Source organism: Macaca thibetana, chromosome 9 (assembly GCF_024542745.1).
Source record: "Macaca thibetana thibetana isolate TM-01 chromosome 9, ASM2454274v1, whole genome shotgun sequence".
Classification (NCBI taxonomy): Eukaryota; Metazoa; Chordata; class Mammalia; order Primates; family Cercopithecidae; genus Macaca; species Macaca thibetana.
In genome coordinates, this window is record NC_065586.1 from 28,585,898 (window position 1) to 28,601,246 (window position 15,349).

The 15,349-nt window shown below is 41.7% G+C and overlaps 1 pseudogene; it reads right to left on the bottom strand.

The window, feature by feature from the left end:
* Positions 1-7,301: 7,301 nt before the first annotated feature.
* LOC126963516 (uncharacterized) lies at positions 7,302-7,416 on the bottom strand (annotated as a pseudogene).
* Positions 7,417-15,349: the final 7,933 nt, after the last annotated feature.

Genomic DNA, 15,349 nt, shown 5'->3' on the forward strand with positions numbered 1-15,349 from the left:
CTCCTTAAATAATTGGTTATTAAATATGGCCCTGGGTTGTACAATAAGAATAAATGTAGTGTCACTTTAACTAATCTTTGAAGGACTATTATTCCAGATATTTAGTTTTACCAACACAGGACCCTGTAAAGACTTGCAGGGCAGACATATTTCCTTTTTGCAGATTTAAGAAATGTAAGCTTTAGGCTTGCCTAAAGCTGAGAACCGCTGGAGTGAGTAGCCAGCTCTTCCTTTCTCTGGATCAGTGCCCACTGTGTTTTGGTGATCGAAGAAGACGCTTTTGCTTCTGGGTTGCTCTTGAATGAGACCTGAAGCTTTAAAAATGTTCTTGGCCTGGCTCACGCCTGTAATCCCAACACTTTGGGAGGTCGAGGCCGGTGGATCACAAGGTCAGGAGATCGAGACCATCCTGGCTAACACAGTGAAACCCCGTCTCTACTAAAAATACAAAAATTAGTCAGGCGTGGTGGCGGGCACCTGTAGTCCCAGCCACTCGGGAGGCTGAGGCAGGAGAATGGCGTGAACCTGGGAGGCAGAGGTTGCAGTGAGCCAAGATCACGCCACTGTGCTCCAGCCTGGACAACAGAGTGAGACTCCATCTCAGAAAAAAAAAAAAAAAAGTATATATTCTTGGCCTAGTTTTAGGCTAAAAAAATGCATTATCACTCCTTGCCATTCTGTAGTGAATGAATGCACTATAAATCTTCATTTAACTTTATTATTATTTTTAATTTCAAGTTTTTTAGAGACAGACAGGGTCTTGCTCTGTTGCCCAGGCTGGATTGCAGTGGTGCAATCATAGCTCACTGCAACCTCCATCTCCTGGGCTTAAGTGATCCTTGACCTTGACCTCCCGAGTAGCTGGGACTATTGGCGTGCACCACCATGCCTGGCTAATTTTTGTATTTTTTTGTAGATTCAGGACCTTGCTATGTTGTCCAGGCTGGTCTTGAGTGTTTGATCTCAAGCAATCCTCCTGCCATGGCCTCCCAAAGCTCTGAGATTACAGGAGTGAGCCACCATGCCTGGCCCTAATTCTTCATTTTAATATATAAAATCTAGGTGCCCTTTTGTGTGTCCTATCTGTGGAATTGCCTGGTTCTTTTCATCTGCATTATATTTCCATCTGAAGGGACTCCTAAGTTGCTACTATAATCAATGAATAATTTATCACTCACCATCATTTTTTGAGCATATGCTGAAAACAAGTTGGCAAAGAACTGAGAATGAACTACAGATATTTAAAGAACTTTTAGAATAATGGAAATTATTGTAAAAGGGCTTTTGGGGAACTGTCTTTCATTTAAAGAGGTTTTGTCTAATAGGCGAAGTGTGGAGTTTGGGAGAAAGGTAAGGTGAGGATATTACTTTGGGAGTCCCCAGCATTGAATCAGTCATCTAGGGTGTGAAAATGGGTGGAAAAGAAAAACTGAGGTCTGAGAACTATAGTCTAGTGATGCCAGAGTATAGAGTAGGGCTCCCTTCCTGGCTGCACAGAAGTTTAAAATCATATGGCCTTGGAAGCCAAACTTAGGAAGTGTTGAGGAAAAGGAGATTGTTCAATAGTGCCAAGCACAGTGGATGCAACAAATAAGACAACATTGGCCATTCATTTTGTCAGTGGGGAGGTCGTTTTGATCTTGACATGGGCAGTTTCTGTGGATTAGTGAAGATGAAAGTCTAAATGGAGTATATATTTTTTAATTTTTATTTTTTGAGACAGGGTCTCACTCTGTCACCCAGACTGTAGTGCAGTGGCACAAACGCAACCCACCGTAGCCTCCACCTCCTGGGTTCAAGTGATCCTCTCTCCTGGGCCTACCAAAGTGCTGGGATTATAGGCGTGAGCACCACCGCGCCCTGCCTAAATGGAGTATTTTCATGAGAGGATAAGAAAGGAGAAAAGAAAGATGGTCAACATAGATAATTCTTTAGAGAAGTTTTATTATAAAAGGAAACAGAATATGGGAGGTGCCTTGAGGGACTTGGAGTTAAGGGATTTTTTCTTTTTTAAGATGGTAAAAAGTTGCAGCCTGTTTTTCTGGTTTTGTTTTGTTTTGTTTTTTAGAGACAGGGTCTCGCTTTGTCACCCAGGCTAGAGTGCAGTGGTGGGACCGTAGCTCACTGCAGCCTTGAATGCCTTGGTTTTACCAATCCTCCCTCCTTAGCTCCCTGAATAGTTGGGACTACAGGTGCACACCACCATGCCCAGCTAGTCTTTTCTTTTCTTTTCGAGACAGGATCTCACTACATTGCCCAGGCTGAGCTTGAACTCCTGGGCTCAAGCGATCCATCTGTCATGACTCTCAAAGTGCTGGAGTTAAAGGCGTGAGCTACTGCACGGCCAAGGTTTTTGATACTATTGTGGCTAATGTCATCAACTCCCCAATATTCACTCCACTACAATGGATTAGCCTAAGCCAATCATGATGACTGTGCAACTCATGCCAAGGATGGGTTTCGGAATACAGGAGGGACCTCACTTTAGTTGATGGATATGAAAGGAATTCTAACGCAAAGGTGGAGAGCTGGCTTGAGGGAGACTTCAGGGAAAAGTTCTAAATTCCTTTACAAACCATTGAAGAAGAGGTGATTCCTCCTCTTCTTTCTCTAGATGCTTTTAATTTTGAGGCCTGGTGCTGCTTCAGCCATCTTATCTCCAGTCTGTGATTGAGGCTAATACACATGGAGATCCAAGTGGAAAGACATGCAAGAAGTGGACCTGGAGCCTGACATATCACGCCTAAGGCAAACCTTCTCTTTAGGCTTTTTTTTGATGTGAGCTAACATATTTCCTTACTTTAAAGCCACTTTTAGTTGTGATTTCCTGTTACTCGCACCTGAAAACATCCTACTGATACTGATAAGTCCCGAAACATTGCTCTTCAGAAAGCTGTGTACATGCACTCCTTGAAAATATGCCACAATATGTTGAAATACATCCTTAAAATAAATAATAAATACCTTAAAATAGGTTTCAATAAATCTAAACGCCATTGGGTATGAGTGTGTTTGTCAGTAAGATTTTTTGTCAAAATTAGTCTGATCAACTTTTGAGGTGTCGCGTCTATCAGGGGCACAGTTAAGTATTTGCTGGCTACATGTGACTGATGCAGTGTGGAGGCTCCCAGGGGGAGGTTTGCTTTGTGGCCTCAGGCCTCAGGGTGGAGGCAGGTTGTGTGAAGGCAGTGTCACTCTTGATGGATCCCATATTGAAACTAGTTTTTGAATATCTCTTGAATCTTTTCTCTCCATTCTCAGAGAGTCTGCCTTTGCTTATCCCCTTATAATATCTTCACTGGATTCTTGCCAAGACATTGTAACTGTGCTATCATGAGACTTCTCACTCCTCTGCTACAAGACAGTCTTATTCCTCCGCACTCTCTCCTTGTGGGTTAAGTCCCTTCCAAGATGCTTCCAAGTTCCTTCCTTACAAACATAAGGAATATGGTGCTCTCATTCTTCTGGTTCCCTGGATATTCCTGATATCTCTGCATCTTTGGGTTGCACACCCTTTGACCTTTGAGCTGGATACAGAAGACATTCAATACAGTTTGAAGGAGGAATGAATAGGGCAACCTAGCAGTATGTGCATTGTTGTCTGAAAAAAAGAAATCGGTATGAACTGCTTCAGGAGAGAAATGGAAAGCTGGAGGCTTGGGAAGTGAATTATGCCTGCAGGCAAGTTTTCTAAAAAATGTTTTTTTGTTTTTTGTTTTTTTTCACTTTTTCCCAGGCTGGAGTGCAGTCGTGCAGTCTCAGTTCACTGCAACCTCCACCTCCTGGGGTCAAGTGATTCTTCTGCCTCAGCCTCCTGAGTAGCTGGGATTACAGGCGCCTGCCTCCACGCCCAGCTGATTTTTGTATTTTTAGTAGAGATGAGGCTTCACCATGTTGGCCAGGCTGGTCTCGAACTCCTAACCTCAAGTGATCCACCTGCGTTGGACTCCCAGAGTGTTAGGATTATAGGCATGAGCCACTACTTCCGGCCTAAAAAATGTTTTGACCAGGTTGCTGGCATTAAGAAATTGGGAGATTTTATATTAAATCATCTGGATTTCTGGCTTATTTTGACATCAATGGCTCATTCCCAAAGAGCAGTAGCCAGCTGGGGCCCACTAGGGTCCCTCCTTCTGGGGGTTCTCAGTTTGACTCATTCCTCAGCCGGCCTTTCTGTTACCTGCATGCTGCACTCAGCCTCAGCTTTGGGATTGTTCCAGAACTTTCAGTGCTCTGCTCTTATGTGTTCATGGTCCAGGCCTCCGTGGACTGTGTCAGAGGCTGTCACTGCCCTAGTTTAGGGATCAAAAGCTCCATTATACATTTGTCCTTTGGTGCCCAAATGCCTCCTTGTTTCCTGCAACAAGCCAAAATTTGGAAACCTGGTTTCTGATTAGAGCTCAGCTTTCTTTTGAAGTCCCTCACTTTTCTGGATTCTTCTCCCTTTTCAGAGTGTCAGCGTCCTTATTTGTAACATACATTATCTGGACAGATGAGCTGTGAGGTTGTGGACTGTCTGTGGTTATTGTGAATTTATCCTGAAACGTATCTGCGTGTTATGCGACCCTGAGTTGAAGGGTACAGGGCCGGTGGGGAGGGTACTCTATCTAACAGGAGCCTTGCCTGACATGGGGGATAATGGCCTATTTCCCTCCTGTCAAACCTGAAGCCTCAGGAATTTCCGAAATACTGAAACCCACTCCTTTGGCTTCTGGCTCCATATAAGCTGTAAAACACACACTCAACACTTGATACTTTTCATTACGATGAAAGGACCCTCAAGTGCAAGTGACAGAGTATGTTGATCTATGGTTAGGGGCATAACATTGTGCTTTACTGTCTTCAGAAGAGTTTTGCCCAACTGTGGCTTTAACTTGACATCCAGACAACAAAGCTCCCTGATCACATTTAATAAGAAAATTTAATAACCCCCTTATTGAGTATTTCTGCTGCCCCCATAGATTAACCTTTAACAAATGAAGCTTTTGTTGCCACACAGCCTCAAGAATGTCCTCTCTGTGATGAATGTGTCTAAATTTGTGTGGACGTGAGGTCTCTGGAGGCTGGGAGAATCCTGTTGTGTGTGGAACAGTTCCCAGGGAGCCAGCTCTGGTGGAATCGATGTCGCCAAGACACTAGGAATGACTTCCAGGGCCCACAGCCTGCTAATCACACTCATCCACACTAAATTACAACATATAGAAGAAACCCATTTCTCCAGGTTTTTAAATACTAGACACACACAAACAGCCAAATAATTTCGCCAAGATTTTTAAATCAATGGTCATCTATTTGAAAATGGAATGATGGACCGGCTGTGCTGGTTCACACCTGTAATCTCAGCAGGTGGCTGAGGCAGAAGGATTGCTTAAGCCTAGGAGTTTGAGACCAGTCTGGGTAACATAGCAAGACCCCATCTCTACTACAGATTAAAAAAAAAATTAGCTAGGCATGGTGGTGTGTGCCTGTAGTCCCCGCTACATGGGAGGCTGTGGTGGGAGGATAGCCTGAGCCCAGGAGTTTGAGGCTGCAGTGAGCTATGATTGTGCCACTGCACTCTAGCCTGAGTGATAGAGTGAGCCCCTGTCTCGAAAAATAAAATAAAATAAAAATGAACAGTGGGTTACTGTGGGTCACAGCAGCATAGCGGTTGTTGGGAGGTGTTCGTGATAATGTGATGGGACAGTTGGTGTTGTCATGGAGACTAATCCACATTATGTGGACAAGAAAAAAGAGTCAAAAAACGTCTGTATTTTATTTTGTGAATACCTTATAAACATTATGAAACAATGCTTATTTACCATTTAGCAGAAGATACTCTAGATGTACGAGCTTGAAGAGAATTTGAAAGAAAGAACTGATAACACTGCAGGATCTTTCCCAAGAGCTGTTGCATCACTGTTTCCTGGGGTTTAACTGGATGATATCACAACAAATCCTTCTACATGATTTTGTCATACTGCTCCCTGTAGATCAGAGAAATTTTGATTTACAATAATTTTTACTTATGATTATGAATGATGGCTTTGAAGATATTTTAAGGCAATGAATGTGTCATGGAAATTTCTGTTACTTTCAGGTTATGCTGGATAAGTTCACAGCTTGAATTATGTTTAGTCTCTAATATTTAAGGTTTAATTATTGTGATTTTTTTTTTCATTTTCAAGTAAGCCTAGAATTGTATGATTGGAACTCAATGATGGTAAATACTTATTATACACCATAGTTTATTTGCATGATATATATTTTTACTAAGTGAAAAAGTTTTCTAGTACATATATATATACACACACGCATACACACATATACGTACTTAATACTTATTCTAACGAAATTTTACGTTCCTTATTATATACTATACCTTATGTGCTCAAAGTGCCTTTTTGCACCCTTGGATCTGTTTGAAATCAAGATTTCTGGCTTGTAGATGTATTTTTAATTGGGAACAGATGAGCCCCTGGCCACCTGGGTGAATTATTTGGGACTGCGGTGTGTTCCCCTCTAGCACTCTGCACCCTATGTGTTTCTTCTGCTTCCCTAGGGAGGTGATTGGTGAGTCTTAGGGAGGGGCCAGGACAAAGGTCCTGTGGCCTGGGGAGGACAGGTTATAGTTTAAGCTAACACCCCGTACGTGTTAGGAAGTCACCAAGGAAGGAGGTGGCCTTGTCCCCCGGGGGAGTTTGCACTTGTGTACCTGTGGCTTGTCACGTAACCAAGGTGACTGGAGAGACTGGATAGGTCCTGGAGAGTCTCACATTTTAAATTTTAAGTTAATTATTACTATTTGAAAGGAAGTTTGCCTGTGTTGTGCAGGCTGGCATCGACCTCCTGGGCTCAAATGATCCCCTCGTCTCAAGTGATCCTCAGGCTGAGATGACAGTAGCTGGGACGACAGACATGGGCCACTGTATTACTCAATTTTCATACTGCTATGAAGAAATACCTGAGACTGGGCAATTTACCAAAAAAAAAAAAACAAAACAAAACACCTTTAATGGACTAACAGCTTCACATGGCTGGGGAGGCCTCACAATCATGCAGGAAGGTGAAAGAGAAGCAAAGTCATGTCTTGCATGGCAGCAGGCAGGACAGGGGTGCAGGGGAACTGCGCTTTATAAAACCATCGGATGTCATGAGACTTGTTCATTACCACAAGAACAGTATGAGAAAAACCCATCCCCATTATTCAATTACCACCCACCAGGTCCCTCCCATGATATGTGGGGATTATGGGAACTATAATTTAAGATGAGATTTAGGTAGGGACACAGCCAAACCATATCAGCCACTGTGCCCGGCCAAGCCTACAGCACCTAGTATTCCCAGGTGGTCTCCCATCCAAATACTAACCAGGCCCAAACCTGCTTAGCTTCTGAGTTCAGATGAGATCAGGTGCATTATCTTCAAGATGTAGTATTTACACCATCGATTCTAGCTTCTACACAATGTGCAGGGACATTGAATAGATCTTATCCAAATCCCAATTTTTCTCTGTCAAGCATTGCCTCATCCCATAGTAGGAATGAGATAGAGAACACGGTAATGCCGCAGTTCAACTGCCCTAGAGTGACAGAAAAATGAGATGGGTAGAGATAAATACTACTACAAAAGCTCTCATTTCCTAAGTTCTCTGCATTCTATAGCAGATGGAAATAAAATGGGCATCTATTCTGGACTCCAATGTTACCTTGCCCAGGACTTTGTGACTGTCATCGAGGCATGACTACATACCTGTGTCCAGTTAACCACCACCAAAATAAGAGCAATGGCTCCTTCCGATCTCCCCTTCCCCTACTTGGAGGATGTGTGTGTGTGGGAAAGATTGCCTGCTGAAACTTCACACACCTTTGGACCCCAGCATGTCCCCCAACTTTGCGCTTGCTGTTTCAGGTCACTTAAGCTGATATTAATGTTCCTTCTCATCTATTCCCCTCCCTTTTTGATGTAAACAAGAAAAAACAAAACAAACAAACAAAAAACCAACTTTCATTCCCTTGTTTAAGGTCAGATGCCATGAGTGAAGAGGGCTGGTTAACAGTGAATATGTGGCTGGGCACAGTGGCTTACGCCTGTAATCCCAGCACTTTGGGAGGCTGAGGCAGGAGGATCACCTGAGGTCAGGGGTTCGAGACCAGCCTGGGCAACATGGCGAAACCCTGTCGCTACTAAAAATACAAAAATTAGCGAGGCGTGGTGGCAGGCGCCTGTAGTCCCAGCTACTGGGGAGGCTGAGGCAGGAGAATCACTTGAACCTGGGAGGTGGAGAGTGCAGTGAGCCGAGATTGTACCATTGTACTCCAACCTGAGTGACAGAGTGAGACTTTGTCAAAACAAAACAAAACAAAACAAATGCATGAGGGAGAAGCTTTACAATCTTGTGAATAAAAGGAAATGTGTTCTGAAGGCATCAGGTGGCTTATCTTTGAATCTCTGGGGCATTGTCATAGGACTGTGGGGCGTTTAAGCCCAGACAGAATTGTCTAAGATTATTAAATGAAGGAGTCCCGCATTCATGGTGACTCAAGCTGTTAGTACTTCCTTTCTTCTGGGATCCAGCCCGTTGTGGCCTCTTTAGTATCAGCAGTGGCTGCGCAGAACATTGCCAAGCCCTTAGCAACCTATTCAGAAGCTCTGTGGGGATGGCTGGGGAGTCCCAGGTTTGCAAATGCAACTGCGAGTCAGCCTGGAAAGTCGGCACCACGGTGCCCTCTCCCTGCCCGGCTCCTGCCAAGAAATTCCCAGCTACCCTGCTGTTTATTAAACAGCTCAGTAAAGAAAGCACAGGGGGCAAAACAGTCATCTATATGAGCAGAAGGCATTCACAAGTTGCCAGAGTGATTTTGTCTGAGTGTTCGGCCTGGAGGTGGCTGAAAGAGGAATAATGAAACTGAACGGGCAGTCCAAGCGGACATGAAACAATGATTACACAGTGGGTATTTCTTTGTAGTTAGGCACTCTCTTTGCCAGCGTGAAACTCAACTTGAACTTACTCAACAGTTTAAAGTCAGGGATTCCAGAGACTTAGCTTTGGAGAACACGTGAAGAAATACCCACCGTTCAGGGGCAATGCTGACATTTACAAGGCTGATGCGAAAGATCACATGTGTGAATGGAAATACTTTATCATTACGGATTTATCCTGTAATGATGCATGTTTGTAAAGCACCTAAAACTAAAATGCATAAAAAAGTTCTCAATAATTTTATACACACACACATCCAAAAGCAGCTGCATTTTTACAGATTAGCTATTTAACTGGTCAAGGGCAGTTAGGCTTAATTAATGTGAACTTAGCCACTAAAGTTAATAAATTCTCCCATGGGAGCTATGAATTGAGAATGTGAAAGGAAGTTCTCTATTTAATAGCTAATTAAACGACTAGTGTTTTCCTACAAAATCATTTTCTGGGTTTTGCAAGCTAACAAGGAAGTGTCACTTTGATTTTTTTTTTTTTAAATCAAGAAGATTTAAGACAATTTTTGCTCTGTAAAGCAACACAAAAATAATTCATATAGACTTCATGGAAGATTTGTTTGTTTGTTTTTAGAAAAACCTTAACTATTATAAATATTTCCCTAGTTGCCTGTAATCTAAAAAGTCAAGACATTTGCTATTGGATTAACAATGCTTTGACTGACTCACATACTGATTTTGAGTTATTATTTCAGCTAAGATGAAAGAAAGTTTCATAAAGAAGGCAATGAAAACCCAGGATCCCTGGCCCCCAGGGTGGTTTTGTGGTAATAAGAGGTTAGGGAGCTTTAATCAGTGACTTTGGCATCTTTACTCAATATATGAAAGAATTACGAAGGTTCCTTAGGTACCGAACTTCCTCCCAAGGAGGGAGCTTATAACTCAAAAACTTAAGGATTTAAGTGCATTGACTAAAATTCAGTTGTGAGAGAAGGGAGAATTCTTGTTTGAGAATTCCCTGCATAGTCATTTGACAATCACCATAAGATTTTCTTATAACACTTTACTGAGGTAAATTTAAATATAGTAAAGTGAAAGAAATCTAAGGCAAAAAATGTGATGACTTTTATACATATGCTTACAGCCACGTGACTACCACACAGTTCCGTGTTCCTCAGCTGAGTGCAATTCTAATCTTTAAGAGGAGGTTTTTGCTATGCTTGTTTTTTTTTTTTTTTTTTTTTTTTTTTCCACAGCCTGGCACTTAAAGTGAGCCAAATATTTCTCCAGGTACACTCAGCTGTAGAACTAGTGATCCTGTCCAATGCTGTAAGAAAAATAGGCTGTGATTAAATTTGTTAAGTAATAATTGTTTATTGGGGCCGGGTACAGTAGCTCATGCCTGTAATCCCAGCACTTTGGGAGGCCGAGGCAGGTAGATCACCTGAGGTCAGGAGTTTGAGACCAGCCTGGCCAACACAGTGAAACCCTATCTCTACTAAAAATGCCAAATTAGCCGGGCGTGGTGGCGCATGCCTGTAATCCCAGCTACTTGGGAGGCTGAGGTAGAATTGCTGGAACCCGGGAGGTGAAGGGTGCAGTGAGCCAAGATCACACCATTGCATGCCAGCCTAGGCAACAAGAGCAAAACTCCATCTCAAAAAAAAAAAAAAAAAAGTAATAATGGTTTATTGGACTTGATTTTGGTGCCTCCTTGAAGGATTTTGAAGAGTAAGTGTGAGCATGTGAAGCTTTGCAATGAGAGATTATTTTACTCCTTCCTAAGATAGGATTCCCCTATAGTCTCAGAACAAAGGATAGTTCTATGAATAGTGTATTTCAGCCTTAGGGAATCACATTTTAGTACTTCATTTTATAGTGGGTGGGTGAAAATTTCATTATGGGTGTTCATCAATTCTCATAATTTAAAGTCATAAATTAAAAATCACTAATTTAAAAGGGTTTAATGTCTCCATTGTGGAAGGCATTTGGGATCTTGGTGTTTGAGTTAGTTTCCTGACCCAAAGGCTCAGACGGTGGAACTATCATCTCCCTAGTCTCCAGCATTCTTTAAAAACACAATTACAAAAGATAATACATGCAGTGCCTGGCACACAGCAGGGTGAAAAGCAAATGTAAATTCTTTCCTCTTCCCTCACCATCCTTCTCCTCCTTGATCCCACTTCTAAATGTCATAGCTGAGTATGGGTACCTGTGAATAGATCAAGAGATGTCAGACAGTGGAGATAGGTGAATCTTGAGTTAAGGCGGAGACGAGGGTGAGGTAGTGGTGGAGAACATAGGTAGGTTCAGGGTCTAGAAGGTGAGTTGGGCTGGTGTCCTGAAATATAAGCCTTGTTGGCAAACACAGGCAAGAGAAGGTCCAAGTGATGAGAGTTGATATTAAGGACCAATGGATATTGGGAAACAGTTGAGCAAAGGCAATTAATTGAGCACAATCATTCCATTCAATTCAACAAACATTTATGGAGTCCTTTCTATGTGCAACTAAATGCTCTAAGATTTCTGAGTTAGGAACAGCCTAGCATGTGGCAAGTATAATTGATGGCTGATTGCCAACCTTGGGCAAGGACAGTCAATTTCTGCTCTGGCTTGAGTAATCTGGTTTGGGTAGATTAGGATCACAGTAAACACTGTGTTGGGGGAGGGTGTAGAATGGGGGAATGACACATTTCTGCATGGTTGCAACCAAAGACAGGGCTTCTGGGAGACCTGCGTTGTAAATGTTCCATCTCATTGGGCTGTGTCCATTTATATCTGTCTCCCTCTGGCGCCAGATTTTTTTGGTTTTATGTATTTCTAAAACAGAATCCTGTCAATTCCTTCTGAGGTCTTCAACTGGAGTTTGGGTTGGGAGGGCCATGCTGTGTAGAGTTTGGAGCCACGTGGGGCCTACCAGCATTATTAAGTTGCATTCTTTTGACGTGTGTGTCTCCCTTTGCCCCAGCCCTGTTCCCCGCCTGTGAAGCAGGCTTTGACTTCCATACATTAGGGAATACTATGCACATAAGAGAAAAGAGCTTCATTTTCTTTTCAGTTTTTTTCCATACTTCGTCAACAATTAACCATGTTAGAAAAAGTAGAGCTGAAATAATCCCATCAGGAATTGGCACTGGATTTCTGGAAAACTTAGCCCTAACCACCTCTTTTATTTAGTGTGTTTGTCTAGGAATTGAGAAAAGCTTGAGTGTTGGTTTATCTTATGTTTCCAACTAACAGCAATTTCATAAATACTAGAAACCTTGCAGGGAAAAAACCTATTTTCATTGAATGATTAATGCGCTAGGCAAGAGAAATTTGAATGAGTGGAGACTAGAAGTGGGTTTCTTGATCTTCTTCTGCATGCAGCATTTTTTTTTTTTTTTTAATTTGGAATCTATCCTCAAAGTTTGGAAATTTGTTTAGGTTATGAAACCCAGTAGTCAGATGAATGTCACATCTTCATTAAACAAAACAAAACACAATTTTCTGCCTTCTGAACTGAAGAGTGGTGTTACCCATCTCTGTGGAGTAGGGGATGTGGGGGGCTCTCCAGCCTGTGCATATAGGATCTAACAGCACACACCCCTTTATGTTGAGGGGCCTCCCAGTTATAAGGCTGATGTTGTTTTTTATGACAAGAAACTATTTGCAAAATTTGATTTAGGATCCAATTAGCTAAATTTAAGATTATGAAAATGAACCAGAAAGAGAAGACTCTGATAAACAACTTTGGCTCTTGGGAGGCGGACCCCTCACATCCCATGGGGCCTCCAATCAGAGGCCTCGAGAGAATCTCTAGAAAGCCTGAGAGTGGGTGAGGCCTGGGCCCCTGGAGACTGCTTCTGGCCCCTGGCCTTCCTCCACTTTGGGAGAGACCATCCTGTCCTGGAAACACGCTCCGTGGTGACGCCATGGCAGGGTTGGCCTTCTGGAGTCCGTGTCTCTGGAAGCCGCATCCACGTCCCGCTTCCTGGTCCACACTGAGTGAGGCTGGGAGAGGGTTTCCAGGGGCACTTCCGTTTCAGCTTGTTTCTATTTTAATGCCTGGAGACAATTAAGACCAACGTCTGCTGCCAGTATTTTTTTTTTTTTCCACAGTTCACGCTATTCTTAGAAACAGTTGAGCCAGTGGCGGTGGAGTCTGAAGGGTCTGGAATCTTTTCCTTCGTGTGGCAGCAACTTATTTTTCCTGCGGAGGCTCGGTGGTGCTTTTCTTGGGCTCAGGATTGCGGCTTGGATGGCTCATTCCCTGGGAGTGCACACACTGAGCCCTTTGGAAAGGCAGCAGCAGGGCAAGGATCAGTGGCTTGCAAAGAGGCAAAAAAAGCAGGGCCGGGGTTCCATAGGCAACTGCTTTGTTTACAGTTCCAGAAACGGTGCTTGTTCAACTATCCTGAACTTTTGTAGAAGTTCAAACTTGGAAACTGTAGTGATGAAAATGAGAACTGTGTTTTAAAAATCACTTTTAACTGTCTGTGAAGCAAGTCTACATTTTGGCAAAATGGGCTGCTTTTAATCTGGTCATGTGGGATTTAAAAAAAATTTAATTCAGCTGGATTTTGCAAAGCCCTTGCATTGTATGACATGAGGTTATTTAAGGTATAGTTTTGTCTTCAAAGAAAAGAAATAAGACACACGCATGGATTTGCAGAGTAAAAATAACGAGGGAATGTTATTACCCAAAAGCATGTATTAGAAAGCTCACTTGCAGTGATGTTGAACTGGGAACATTCCACAAGGATTCCACGTGAAGCAGTGTTTGCTTTTGTATGTTTGAAATGCTCCATAATAAAAATGAAAAACTGTAAGAGCAAAAGAAATAATAATACAGATTATGAAGTAATTAAAATGAAGCAGAGGAAAAGCCTGTAGGATGCAGCCTAAATAAATGATACTTTAAATCAAGCTTATCCAATCCATGTCTTGTAGCCCGCAATGCGGCCCAGGACATATTTGAATACGGCCCAACACAAATTCGTAAACTTTCTTAAAACATTGTGAGTTTTTTTTTTTTTTTTTTTTTTTAGCTCATCAGCTATCATTAGTGTTAGTATATTTTACGTGTGGCCCAAGACAATTCTTCTTCTTCTGATGTGGCCCAGGGAAGCCAAAAGACTGGGCACTTCTGGTTAAAATAATCATTTACGCCTCAGTCACATATATTAGAAAATGAGAAAGACTGAAAAATTTGCCAGCTACGTGCTTGACATAGTACAATAGAAAAACAACAGCAAAGCAAGCAGAAAGAAGGCAGAAGAAGGAAGGAAACCATAAAGATAAGGAGAGCAATTAATCAGCTAGAAAACAAAGTAATAATGCAGAAAATCAACCCAACTAAAAGCCGGTTCCTTGAAAAGAGTGATAAAGCCATCTCTGGCAAGCTGACCAAGGACGAGAGAAGAAAAAGCACGAAAAAGAAACAGAGCATAGCTACTCATGGAGATTTTAAAGCCTGTAAGAGAATACTATGGACAAGTTCCTGACAGTACATTTGGAAAGAGAGAAACCAGACAATCTCCTAGAAAAATATTAATTACAAAAACTGATGAAAGAAAAAGCTGGAATATACTTATAATCAACAAAAGAAGTGAATCAAGTTAATAATCTACAGCCTTCCTTCCCCGGATGCCTCCCCCTCCGAAAAACAGGCCAGACACAACCAAGTTTACAAAATCTTCAAAGAACAGATAAGCACTACTTTGTATAAACTTTTTCAAAGAATAGGAGAAGGACAACTTCCCACATCATTTTGTACGCATAACCTTGATAATAAAACTGAACAAGTAAAGTAGAGTGTAGCAAAATTATAGGTCATTGTTAATTATGAACATGAGTGTAATGATCTTAAATAAAATATTAGTAAACCAAATCTATCAAAATATTTAAATAATACATTTTTGATCAGTTAGTGTTTATCCTAATGTTGCAGGATGGTTTACATTAGGAAATCTTTTTAATGTAATTCACCACATCTGTACATTTAAAGATGTTCAAATGTTACTGTATATTGCTTACTGTTTTATGTCTGTAAAATGTAAAAATATAGTTAATTACTGTCTATCTCTGGTGATGGAGAGTAAACAATGAAATGGGGATGCTTTAGCTGACACTAAAATATTTTCTTTCTCAAAAAATAAAAAGGTAACTAAAGGAAAGATTGTGTTAAGGATAACACTTCTTAGATCTAGTGGATGAACCCCTTGGTCATTGTCATCGTTTTCATTTTTTCTGAATTGCTGAGATATTACACAACTAAACATGTTTAAGAAAAAAAGAGAAAAGGGCAAAATCTGGAACTTAGATGATATCCAGCACTGTTCTATTGATATATTTCATTTATACTCATTTATGCACTAAATGAATATTTCTACTAAAAATACAAAAATTAGCTGGGCATAGTGGCACATGCCTGTAATCCCAGCTACTTGGGAGG